We start from the raw sequence: 12,658 nt of genomic DNA on the forward strand, positions 1-12,658 counted from the left end.
TTTTCGTTGTGAAGACTAGTTTTTCATTGTTTCTTCGTTTGATCGCTGGTGTTCTAGTTGCGTAATTCTTGCGGCGAACTGTGTTTGCGATGTGACTAGAGATTTCCTGTTGTTTTACTAAGCCACGTTGCATTAATTATATTGACCTTTGAAACAAAGTCATTTTTAGCTCACGTGTTGACACACATGGGCTAATGTTATAGCGATGTCTGTCTGTCTGTCCGAGTGTGTGTGTGAGAGTGTGTGTGTGCGTGTGTCTGTCTTTAGGTTTACACGATAACTTAAAAACAGATTAAGCCAGATTTGGTAGACAGGTATCATATCCTACTTGCAAGAACTGATAAGATTCTGGTTAGTGTTGCTTGCATAATAATGAAGTTATGCAATATCATTTTTTTTCATAGAATGGTTTCCCTATGATGGAAATAGTAATGACAGCGAAAACATATATCAAGAAATACTGCATAAAATTTCATGAAACTTTTCACAGATGAAAATCTCAGAACATTTTGATGGTACTGTAAGTGTCATGTCAATTGTCTGCTCGTTTGCATATTTAATGACTTTTTGTATTTGTGACATAACTCTGAAATGCCTGCACCAAATTTGATGATACATGCAACAAATATTGATCTGATATCTATCTAATTGTACTGAGAAGCATTAGGCAGTGTCAAGTTAATAAATAGCTCATTTGCATATTTTATGAAGTTTTGTAATTAGTCATATAACTCCGAAATAACTGCACCAAATTTGATGAAATCTACTGCAGATACTGATCCGACAGATATCTAACTGTGGTGTAAAGCATTCAGTGTGAAGTTAGTTAAGGGTTCATTTGAATATTTAATGAACTTTGTAATTAGGTATATAACTCTGAAATTACGGCACCCAATTAGGTGAAAATCTAATTCGGTGAAACCTGCTACAGATATTGATCCGATAAATATCTAATTGTGCCATGAAACATTGAGCAGTGTCAAGGTAATTAAGGGTTCACTTGAATATTTAATGAACTTTGTAATTAGTGATATTACTCCAAAATTACAGCATTGAATTCGATGAAACGTGCTACAGATTTTGATCTGGTAGATATCTCATTATACTGAGAAGTATTGAGCAGTGTCAAGTTAATTAAAAGTTCATTTGCATATTCAGTGAACTTATAAGTGATATTAATTAGTGATATTACTATAAAATTACAGCATTAAATGTAATGAAATATGCTAAAAAATGTTGATCTGATAGATATCTAATTGTGCCATGCAGCATTGAGCAGTGTCACGTTAATAAACAGCTTATCTGAATATTAAATATGTTTTTGATAAGTGATTTAACTCTGAGAGTACTGTGCGAAAGTTGAATAAACCGACTACATATAGTGATATAACAGATATCTTATTGTTCTATGAAGCGTACTACTATTAATTAAACTGTTGTAAAAAACGTGAGCACATTCAGTTCACAGCTGGTTTGTGTTGCAAGTTCTGGTGTATCTTAGTGTTTTGCCTTTGATCAGGCTTTTAAAGCGTAGATTTCAGTTGGCCTGATGTTCTATGTAGGAATTCAAATCTGTCGATTTGGGTTTTTAGTTGTATGTGGACTCCATCGAGACTTGTGTTTGAATTTGTAGTTTTTGGTCAATTTGTGTCGCTTAATGTATTGGATTCTCGTTCTCCTAATGTTTGCGTCTTGCACGAGATGAACGCTGTGAGGACGATTTGGTGTTGGGATGAATTTCAACCCTTTGCCAAATGCATTGATTTTTGCTGTTGTTAACTTGTGTAATGATCTATTTTGATGAATCTAAGATTCGTGTTGTTATTTATGTTTATGCTATGTTCGACATTTGTAGGGTGTTTCATTGTGTTTGAGATTTTATGGTGTCTCCTCTTGTACCATGTTTTTTTTTTACTTTTAGGTGTTGTTTTTCTTGTTTCTGTGTTTGGTGTCACAGTTTTGTGTAGATTTGTATTTTGCCATTGTGTTACGGTAGTTCTTTTTTTGGAGAATTTGCTGGCCTTCAAAATGCCGTTTGGTGTTGGTTTCAAAGACAGACCCGATTCTGTTCGTCCCTCTGGTCGTTTGTGTTTTGGGTTGTGTATATAGCCTTTCGTTTGGCCAATAGAATATATCGGCTCTGGAGGTGTCAGAGGTGTTTGTTTGTCTTTCGTGTTGTGGGATCTTGACAACTGTCAATCTCTGTTTGTTGTTCGGCGATAAACGTCTTCATTGTTTGGTTGTGCTGTGCTTGATGCAGTAAAAAAGCCAATTGTCAGTGCACGTTGCTAAGACGAGGAAATATAATATATAAATGCTGTAATATCGTTGTTCATTTTGTGTTTTGACTAAGTGTTGATTCTGTACAAATAATGAATGTGTACCCAAAGTAATCAATTAATAAGGACTGTAAAGAAAATAAGATTTTTTAAATATTTTTACGTAGAGAACAGATGGATGTGTTCTGTTGAAATATCAGAATATCAGTGTTAATACCTATAAAAGGAATTCAAGCTGTTTTGCAAAACTTGCTATGGAGAAAGAGCTACACTTGGCGTCGTCAGCCAATCGCATCAACGATCTGTAACATCGGAACAACATTTAAACATAATAATTATAATTATTATCAGGCTGTAACGAAGATTTTTTAAATACCGATGACAACCTATGCAAATAATTATGCATCCAAAACAAATACATGTGCTCATCATTGTTAGCGTCAATGGTATTCAAAGTAGTTGCTACAATATCTTGAATACGAGAATTACTTGCTGTATGTCAACACTAACATAAGACGACGAAAGATATTTTATCATTTCGTTGATGAGGGCGCAACACTACGTCAGTCAATGTGCAAATTTCATTGCCGAAGACAATTTTGTCTGGTGCTAAAATGTGGTGGCGTTGTTTCAACAATATATAGCAATTTCCTGTTTATTAGTACACACAAATGTATGCACAAAATTTAGTTTCCGGGGAAAATCTCTTCTATCTAGTCTCAATAGAAGTAGTATTACGTAGGTCATCCTGCATGCTAATAAAAATCTGACCAGGTCTGATCAAAATGCGTTCTTTATTTTCCCAGTTATATCGTGAAGGCGCTATTAACCAGCTGACCATTATTCATTACAAAATAACCTATAAATAGTTTGAATATCTCCTTGGTGATGAAAATAATGAAAGTCATCCCGGAAATAAAAAAAAAGATCGCGACAATATTTTTTTGTAATCTGCAACAGTAATTTTGATCAATCCACATCAAACCAAACGTGGGATAAATATATAATACCATGGAATTAGTCTCTGTTTGACGAGTGTTTATAACGAGTGTTTTACGCAGACCCAATCAACTTCGAGCCCAAGGTGAGAAGTTGTACGACTCCGAGAAAACACTCGTACACGATGACGCCAAACAGAGAAAAATACCGTGAGATGATATGTAAATAGCGTCCGTTGTTCTTTCATACCGTTCACGATTTACAGATTGAAGGAATTCATTGCTGCAGTTTACACAAATCGCAAACTGTTATTCAAGTACGATGGCGCCTTTCATGGCAAAGGATTAGTAAAGTAAACTGTTGCACAAACCAACCTCTGGCTGACCACCGTCACAAGGTATTTGAATTGTCTAAACCTCGCAATCGATCACATATATTTACCTACATATTGAAATAAAAGTAACTTACCTTTCCGACGGCAATACCTAATTCACTTTGACAAACCAACCATTGTGATGGATTAAACACTGATATTTTGAGACGACTTCAGTCAAAAAGGTGTGAGGATCAACTACTTTATGCGCCTTGTGACAAATTATGGGCTTTAATGATTAATTCCAGAGGGATATGCCATTGCGTATTACACCATTCATATTTCATCGCTTCAGCTAATGCGATATGAGATTGAAGTAAATGAAGTGCGTGATTTCCAAGCGGCGCCTGCAACATTTAAGTAAAATTTGCGCAGGCTGAGGAGGCACTCAGACTTCATTGTATGGACATTTCTTGTTTGAAAATTACTAGTACCCGATTCATCAAATGTACACGATTGTGGCCCTTGAATAATTTCTATTGTAAGACAACGTGGTATAGTTTTATAGAAATATTAAGATTTCCTCTAAACCACATTAACTTTCTTTCGGAAAGCCGCAATAATTATTTTAAACCGATTCAGCTTGAAATATTGAAATGCAATGATGCGACTGTATATAGCTACGGCATTGGTTCCATAAGCTTACCAAGTAACCTTTACAGTTCCTATCAATATTTCAATAATCTGAAAGTATTATATATATTATTGCCATGTATTCAGGCAATAATATTTTTATTACATGGCTCTTCACAGTAAATGCTAATGACATTTAGTTACATGCAGAGCATTTTCAAACAATATTACTATTATCGACCAGTATTATACAGATCTACACGAAAGTCAAAATAGCATTTGGCGTAAGGATATTTTACATCTAGCGTTAAGCGTCTACTTTGACTTCGAAAACGTCGAAGGGCTTTTTACTGGACCGGGTAACCATGGAAACCGGTCAGTACATCGTTCACCGGCCGCTAACTTCCCGGATATTCTTATTCAAATCAGCGCACCGATTTGCACTCACATCGAGGCATGTAATAACAATTAACACTAAGTTAAGAATTGGAGAGCACGGATCAATATAACGAGAATCTGAAAGCCTTAACGTTAGTATACAGCAAATGATCTTTAGTATACAGTAAACGCTTGTTTTGTGCACAGCAAATCGCCCTTGGTGTTTTGCGAAGTACGTAATTTATTAGCTGATTTTTTACAGCGGTGTGAAATAAAAGCAGCGCAGATTGAATGGGAATGATAGCGTATATCGATAATGCTGATTTATCCGTTGCAGGCAATAGACCAGAGCCCTACTCTGGCAGAGATCAGGATTAAGGCGATTACATACATGACCACAAAAAAAACTCATTCGATCGATAAAAGTAATTACATCAATTTTGATTTTAGAGATCACGTTATACGATACACTATCAAAGCAAGTATAAATTCGCATGAATTGAGAGTAAACTGTTGTTTTTGCTTACGTCATACATACGGTAACCATCATGACCTAACGTGCGATACAAATCTAGAAAATTTCATGTCTATAAGTATAATTATACCAATAACTTACTGAAGGAACTTATTTGAGACACATTGGAGAAAAACTACCGTGTATAAGGTTGCAATGCAAAATACATGTGTGAATGAAGTAAATGATTGCATTAGTGAATATATAAATGAATCGTTGAATGAAGGGTGATTTTCTTATTGAAGCTTAATATATGAGATACTCTGAGTTTATCACGAACATACTGCTGCTGCCATAGTAGACACGTCGAGAACATAAGCTCAGCGTATCACCCCCGACTGGCAGCAGAGAGATGCACAGTGGTTACGCCCGAGACCATTCTTACCCAGTACTGTCGAGACAATCTTGAAAAATACATCATGCAGTAGTGACGTAAAATTGACGACGGTGTGTTTACAAGGAAAACACAATTTTCTTCTGAATTGGAACGCTAGTAACATGAAGTCAGTGTGTTCAACAGTCCTTGGAACATAAAGCCCGTGAGAGAAAAGTCAGGGCATATTAAAGCCCCAATAACTGCTAATTTTATGCATTATTTTTATGATTTTATTTTCAAACCAAAGATGGTTCATTTACATGTACTTACTGAAGAACGTGTATTGAAGTATCACTGCTCACTAATTTGGCCCATGCCTACATGTTTTAACAGGTTTAACAATAAACGAGTGCCGCACCCATAAAATGGCGCCCAACGGGAAAATACAAAAAAAAACCCAGTATTTTCCTGCACATATACATCGTGATCATAACAGAAACAAGTATGATGCCATTTATTTGAACGCAACACACGGTGGCTAACATTTTGTTTTTGTAATCTTTATTTTCTCTGTCATGTAACTAGCTTTTGAAAATGGCGGGAAATCTAAAATGACGTTGAAACCTTTCAATTTACATGCCACACACGATACTCATGGCAGCGTTATACACTTTTTCAGTTTCTAATGGGTCTTATTCAAAGAAACCTCTTGGGAAACTAAGGCTATTTTGAGATTGGTTTATTAATCATTAGCAGCTATTGGGGCTTTAAAGGTATACAGTCACTTGTAATCTAAATATGCCCTTATTTGGTCAAAGGGGCGTTCCTTTCAAAAAGTTCTACGGTCCATATGACGACATTGTGGCCAAATATTACACCTCGGTAATTCAAATGATTAGCGACACCATTCCCGGCTTTGACTTATAACAGTGATTCATATACTGTATCACTTTATACAATATTTAGACAATTTTGGGACCAATCCTGATGGGTATAGCGTGCTGGCAGGGTACGCTTACCCATTCCGGACACCTGGTACCACCACTAACTATGAGTGGTTCAGGATGGTCCTACTTAACTTTGTAGATCTCAAATGTCCCATGGACCTGGTAATGTATTACCTTGGATGGAAATAATTATTGGACCAGTTTAGTGCCATATTGGTATTCAAAATACCATGTGAGAGCGCTGTTTTTAAAAAGCGGCAAGCCGCTTAAAATCTGTGATTGGTTAGATTTTCTCTTTCCATGGTAACTGTGGCAAAATTTGAACAGGTGACAGTATACCTTGAAAGTCAGACGTGTCTCTTCACATCATCCACAGTGAACAGAGGCCCTACAAAATGTGTTGAACTTTGGGCAACCGGACACAGTCAGTCAAAAGTTACTAAACACCCTGGGACATTCCGTGATACGCTGAAGGTGTTTTTCAGCGCACATGAAATTATATTTGTCCCGGTGGCAGATATATAACAATCGCATACACCTAGTAAATAAAGAAATACCGGTACCCGCCAAAACAAAGAAACTGAACGCCAATTTCATATAACGTTTGGAACATTTCCTACGCCACTGGTTTTGCAATGATGGTCTGTGATGTGCTCGACACTTCTCAACACATATGTATGTTCCTTTTAACAAAATAATCTCCTAAAGTAGGAGTACAAACCGACTTTGACACAAATGAAAACAGCCAAATACGAACTCATCGTTTTGAATCGTTAATGCGTATTTTAGATTGCTAAATGTTAATTGTTTTGCTTATATATATTTTTATGTATTAGCGAAACAATGATAATAATGCTGACGACTTTTTCACCGTCAACATCCATCATCGCCTTCATTTTCTATAGTAGTTGATTTGTTGTTGTCTTGTTGTCAGCATGATCATTTCGTATCTATGACAATAGTTTTCTGATATCTTTAAGTCAATAAAATGATAAAAATTTACTGCTATGAGTTTGGCAGTTTATTATGAAATGTTAACTTTAGACGAGCGTCTAAGATATGAATTCTGACAGCGAAAATCTTAAACAGACCATTACTCCGTAAACCGAGTCACAGACAAGACATGAGAAAGCAAGATACGTGTAGCTAGATTTGTAATCAATGACAAACATGCCTCTCTCTGAGTTTCTACGGCATGTGCGTAATAAAGATATCTGCCTCAAGACTTAGAAACTAGAAGAAATTTCGACTTCGGTGACCAAATACGTTCAGAAAAATCAAGACAAAACATCAAAATAAAGGTTCGCTTTTTATTCTGGTGAAACGGCGATTGGAAAGCTTGTTCTACAAGACGCGAAGAGAGAAACTTCAAAAAAATCCTTGCGGACACAGTTTGCCAGACTTCTTTTCTTTCTTTCTTGATGCATCACCTATGAGCTGTTGAAAAAAAACAACGAAATCGTGTCTGAATGCCTTAATGCTGATATCTTACATTATTTTTATGTTTTTTAGGGTTACAATATATTCTAATTCTGTGACTAAATTTGTTTCACATTAAATACCTCGATGGAACAATATCTTGAAGACATATTTTGCGTAGTTGTTTTTAATATACCTTATAATTATTCATGCTAATTATAATTCGTAGAATCCGTATTCGTTCATACTGCACACCTACGTAATATTTAAAATACAGAAAGATAACAGAACACTATGTAAATACTCTGATTTCGTTAAATTTCGTGCATGCTTCATACTATACAGACCATTATATCGGATTTCGAACGATAAATTGTGACGTCACTGATACTATGTTTGTCACAAAGGATATTATAAACCATATTCTAAGTGACAATTGAAAATATCATGATTGATTGTAATTGAGTCTTGCCAGTGGCGTCTCGAAATTAGCTTCGCCCAGTTGGCTCTAAAAATGGCGCCAATTCCTTGCTAACAGATATTTATACATTCATCTCTGAGATTTTACCTCGATTAATTTGCCGATTTCTGAAAAACTGAGGATTTCACGTAACAGCATTCAGCGTAAAACACCAGAATTGATGTTATTAGTCCCCACAGACACCGTCCGGGGGGATGTATAGGTTTGGTCCGTCCGTGCGTCCGTGCGTCCGTTCACGCAGATATCTCAGATATGCCTGGAGCGATTTCATTAAAACTTAGTACATAGATTAGTTCATATGTCATACATATGCATATCGATTGTATTTTGATACAACCCAATATGGTCGCCAGGCGGCCATTTTATTACGATTTTTTCATGTACAGAGTCATAACTCAGGCATATCTCAACTGATTTTATTCAAATTTGGTACAAGGATATTAACATGTCATTCATATGCAAGTCGATTTGTTTTGTGATACGATCCAATATGGCCGCCGAGCGGCCATTTTATTACGATTTTTTCATGTACAGAGCCATAACTCAGGCATGTTTAAACCAATTTTATTCAAAGTTTCAGGACATTGACTAAAGTCATAGACATACACGTCAATTTGTTTTTAGATACGATCCAATATGGCCGCCCGCCAGGCGGCCATTTTATTACGAATTTTTCATGTACAGAGCCATAACTCAGGCATATCTCAAACAATTTTATTCAAATTTGGTACAAGGCGATTGACCTATGTCATACATACGCACGTTGATCTGTTTTGTGATATGATCCAATATAGCCGCGAGGCGGCCATTTTGTTATGATTTTTTTCATTTACAGAGCCATAACTCAGACATGTTTCAACCAATTTTATTCAAAGTTGGTAAAAGGACATTGACCTATGTCATAGACATACACGTCAATTTGTTTGAGATACGATCCAATATGGCTGCCAGGCGGCTATTTTGTTATGATTTTTCATGTACAGAGCCATAACTCAGGCATGTTTCAACCGATTTTATTCAAAGTTGGTAAAAGGACATTGACCTATGTCATACATATGCACATTGTTTTGTTTTGTGATACGATCCAATATTGCTGCTGTGTGGCCATTTTGTTATGTTTTTCTCATGTCTGGAACCATAACTCAGACATGTATCAAGCAAATTTATTCAAAGTACAAGGAGATTGACCAATGTCATACATATGCACGTCATTTCTTTTTTGTGATATGATCCAATATGGCTGCCATGTGGCCATTTTGTTATGATTTTTTCATGTACAGAGCCATAACTCAGGCACATCTCAACCGATTTTATTCAAAGTTGGTACAAGGACAGTAATCTATGTCATACATATATACGTCAAATTTGTTTCATGATATGATCCAATATGGCTGCATGGCAGCCATTTTGTTACAATTTTTTCCTTAGCCAAAACTCGGGCACGTCTCAACCAATTTTATTCACCAATTATATTCAAACTTAGTACAAGGATATCACAGACCTAATTAATGAAGAGGACTCTATCCTCTCTGAGGACTTGTAATCAAAGTACCCAAGTGGGGACTGTGTCATCAACGATGACTTGTTTGTAATTATACTGAATTCCCAGCTTTTTAAAAATAGGCTTTCAACTTCCGAGACACACAAAATGTGACATGTACGCGTTGTACACAAATTGTATTACAGGTAATTATATGAAATATGTAAAACCGTCGAAGCAAATTCCCGCGAGTTCCCGTTATCGTTTAATTGCTCTTTAGATGATGATTTTTACAATATACAAGCATAATTCTCATTGGTATAATTTAGTGAATATTATAGAACCGGTGTCAATGCTCTACAGTATTTTGTGCATAACTATTATTTTATGCCTTTTAATGGTGGGGATCATATTGGCCGAGCGGTTTTGACTGTGATGTCCTTGCTAGGTGACTGGGTGTCGCACGATGTGATTTCGAATCCGATCGAAAATCTACTAAATTTTATTCCGAAGAAATATATACCAGGGTTTTATCTTAAGATTGTGCGTTCCGCGAAAGTGAAAGGTTTCATCTCTAGGACACACAAACAACGAGCAAACTGCACGTAAAAAATGACGTTCTAAATATTCTTAAAGATCGATAACAGGGAATGTTCGGTGAGAAAACTATTGGCAAAAACGTCTCTGAGCTGAAGATGTTAACTGTTTAATTCGCTCCGCTGCGCCCACGTACGGTTACGTATGGTTCGATACACGGTGGCCGCCGTGGCCATGCATGGCTACTGTGCCCACCGTGAATCAAAACCACACGTAATTGTGGCTGTGCCGACGTCGCCCGTTGTCCGATTTTCCTTCGCTGACGACAAAGTGCTCTTCCGGATAATAAAAATCATACTCACACTTAGATAAAGACATGCAATTTTCTCTGTCTTAATTTTTATATATAATGTCATCCATTTTACGATAACTAGCACCGAATCAAAGTGAAATGAAATCTTGTAGACGACGATTTTTGTGTTTACAAACATAGTTCCTGTATAAAATTTGTAAATACTCATTAACGGCATAATGGCATTAATGGCATTAATGGCATAATGTTTTTGGTATTGCACTGCAGTGCAAATACCGGTAGTACGCGCGCGCTTCGATGCAAGTAAACTGTGGCACTAATCTTTACGGCCCTGATACGGGTTTTGCGGCCCGAGGTCGTACGGCGGAAGGGCCCGAGCGTGCGAGGGCCCGTACGCTATACGACCAAGGGCCGCAAAAGCCGTATCAGGGCCGTAAAGGTTTTATCATATACCTTATGGAATGATAAATATGTAGTTTACATAATATTCAACATTGTCTAGGAGATAAAAATGCGTGCGATATCAAAATTCATCGCCATTTGTGTCAGTTTTTCAGAAATACGATGGCCGCTCTCCGTCGCGGATTGACATACATAATGACGTCATTTGTTTACCTGCAGAATTCTAGAACGCACAAAGCAACATCCGTACTATAACGTTACCAACGGAGATCAAGGTTGAAATCGAGGTGTAAGAGGGACAAAAGCGTGATGTCAGTTTCTTGTAATTTACACTGAACAGGCACGCACTTAGTATACACAGGATTTCACCAGAATTTAGAAATAAAAGCCGATGTTACCGGCGCGGCTCCACTGTCGCCACGCGCAACTACGATCTGAGCGAGCAGACGTTTTCCAAATCTCGCGCTGGCTTTGTGTACGAATGGAACGTTTGCGGATAGCAACGCGCGTAGTAACCAGAATCGAGATAGTTCAGAAATGCACGCGATTGCCCATATTTGGGCACCGGGCCAGGGCGTGATACGTAAAAAAAATGCACGGATCTGAGGGCGCTTTCTCCCATAGCTTTACACAGGCACGTGAATGTAGGTATATGATAATATGTAATATATACTACTCTGATACTGTTGCGCTTTGTATTAGGGTAGTTTCGAGACACTCAAGCACTAACATGCATAACATCTTCCTTCGAGTCGCATGCCATCTTAATGACAGGTCTATATTATTATCTGTCTTCGACTCGATGTTCGACAGCCTCTGCGAATATTCGGATAATGAGAAAGGCGAGTGAGGATGCAAAATGTGGTGTGAAATTGGCCATCCGTGATTTAAAGAGCATTGAAGAAGCTGATTTTTATGTACGTCCCCTGTTTTCGAAACGAGTGTTTAATATCCTCATTTGCTCTATTTAGCACAATGCCTAATGTCTAATGAAAATTAGAATTCAAGTTCAAATGGGAGCGTACATACATCGATGTGAGGAAAAGTCGAAAGCTTATATAAGAAATGGCATCGCCATAGCAGCAATGGTTGACGTCAATACGTTTAGCGAAGCTTTTTGTCTGTTCCCTGTTTGACGGCAACGAAATGTCATGGTAACAAAAGTTGCATGACATTAGCGCTATGTCGGCGATGTCTTAAGGCTATTATCTCAGGGCGATGGTCGTTCGACTCTCACAGACCCGAAGTCACAAAGCATCATTGAAATGCGCTGAATTCAGGATAATCACGCTTGATGTGATATTTCAATCACGACGTTCTCATTATTCAAACGTCGTGTTCCATTTATCGAGCACGTAACAGCAAGACATTTTATACCCTAAAGATATATCATTGCAGCAAACCTTGATATTGCGCTATAAGTATTATAGACTGTCGCCTGTCGGCAAATCGTAATCGCGACACCATACAGCTTTCATGGAACATACTATACGTCGCCACGTTAACTTAGCAAATTAAAACTCACTTTGACCCGCATTACCCCTGGATAAGAAACCGCAAGTACATCTACTTGTGAGTCATCACCCACTAGTAACGCTTCGCACAGTCTTATCCACTGAGAACAAGCAGATTTACTATTATTGAGGCCGAACACCTGGCGTAAACTTTCAACTAACAGAACACCTTTAAACTCACTTCTTATTTTAG

The sequence above is a fragment of the Ptychodera flava genome, chromosome 22 (assembly GCF_041260155.1).
Source record: "Ptychodera flava strain L36383 chromosome 22, AS_Pfla_20210202, whole genome shotgun sequence".
NCBI classification, from domain to species: domain Eukaryota; kingdom Metazoa; phylum Hemichordata; class Enteropneusta; family Ptychoderidae; genus Ptychodera; species Ptychodera flava.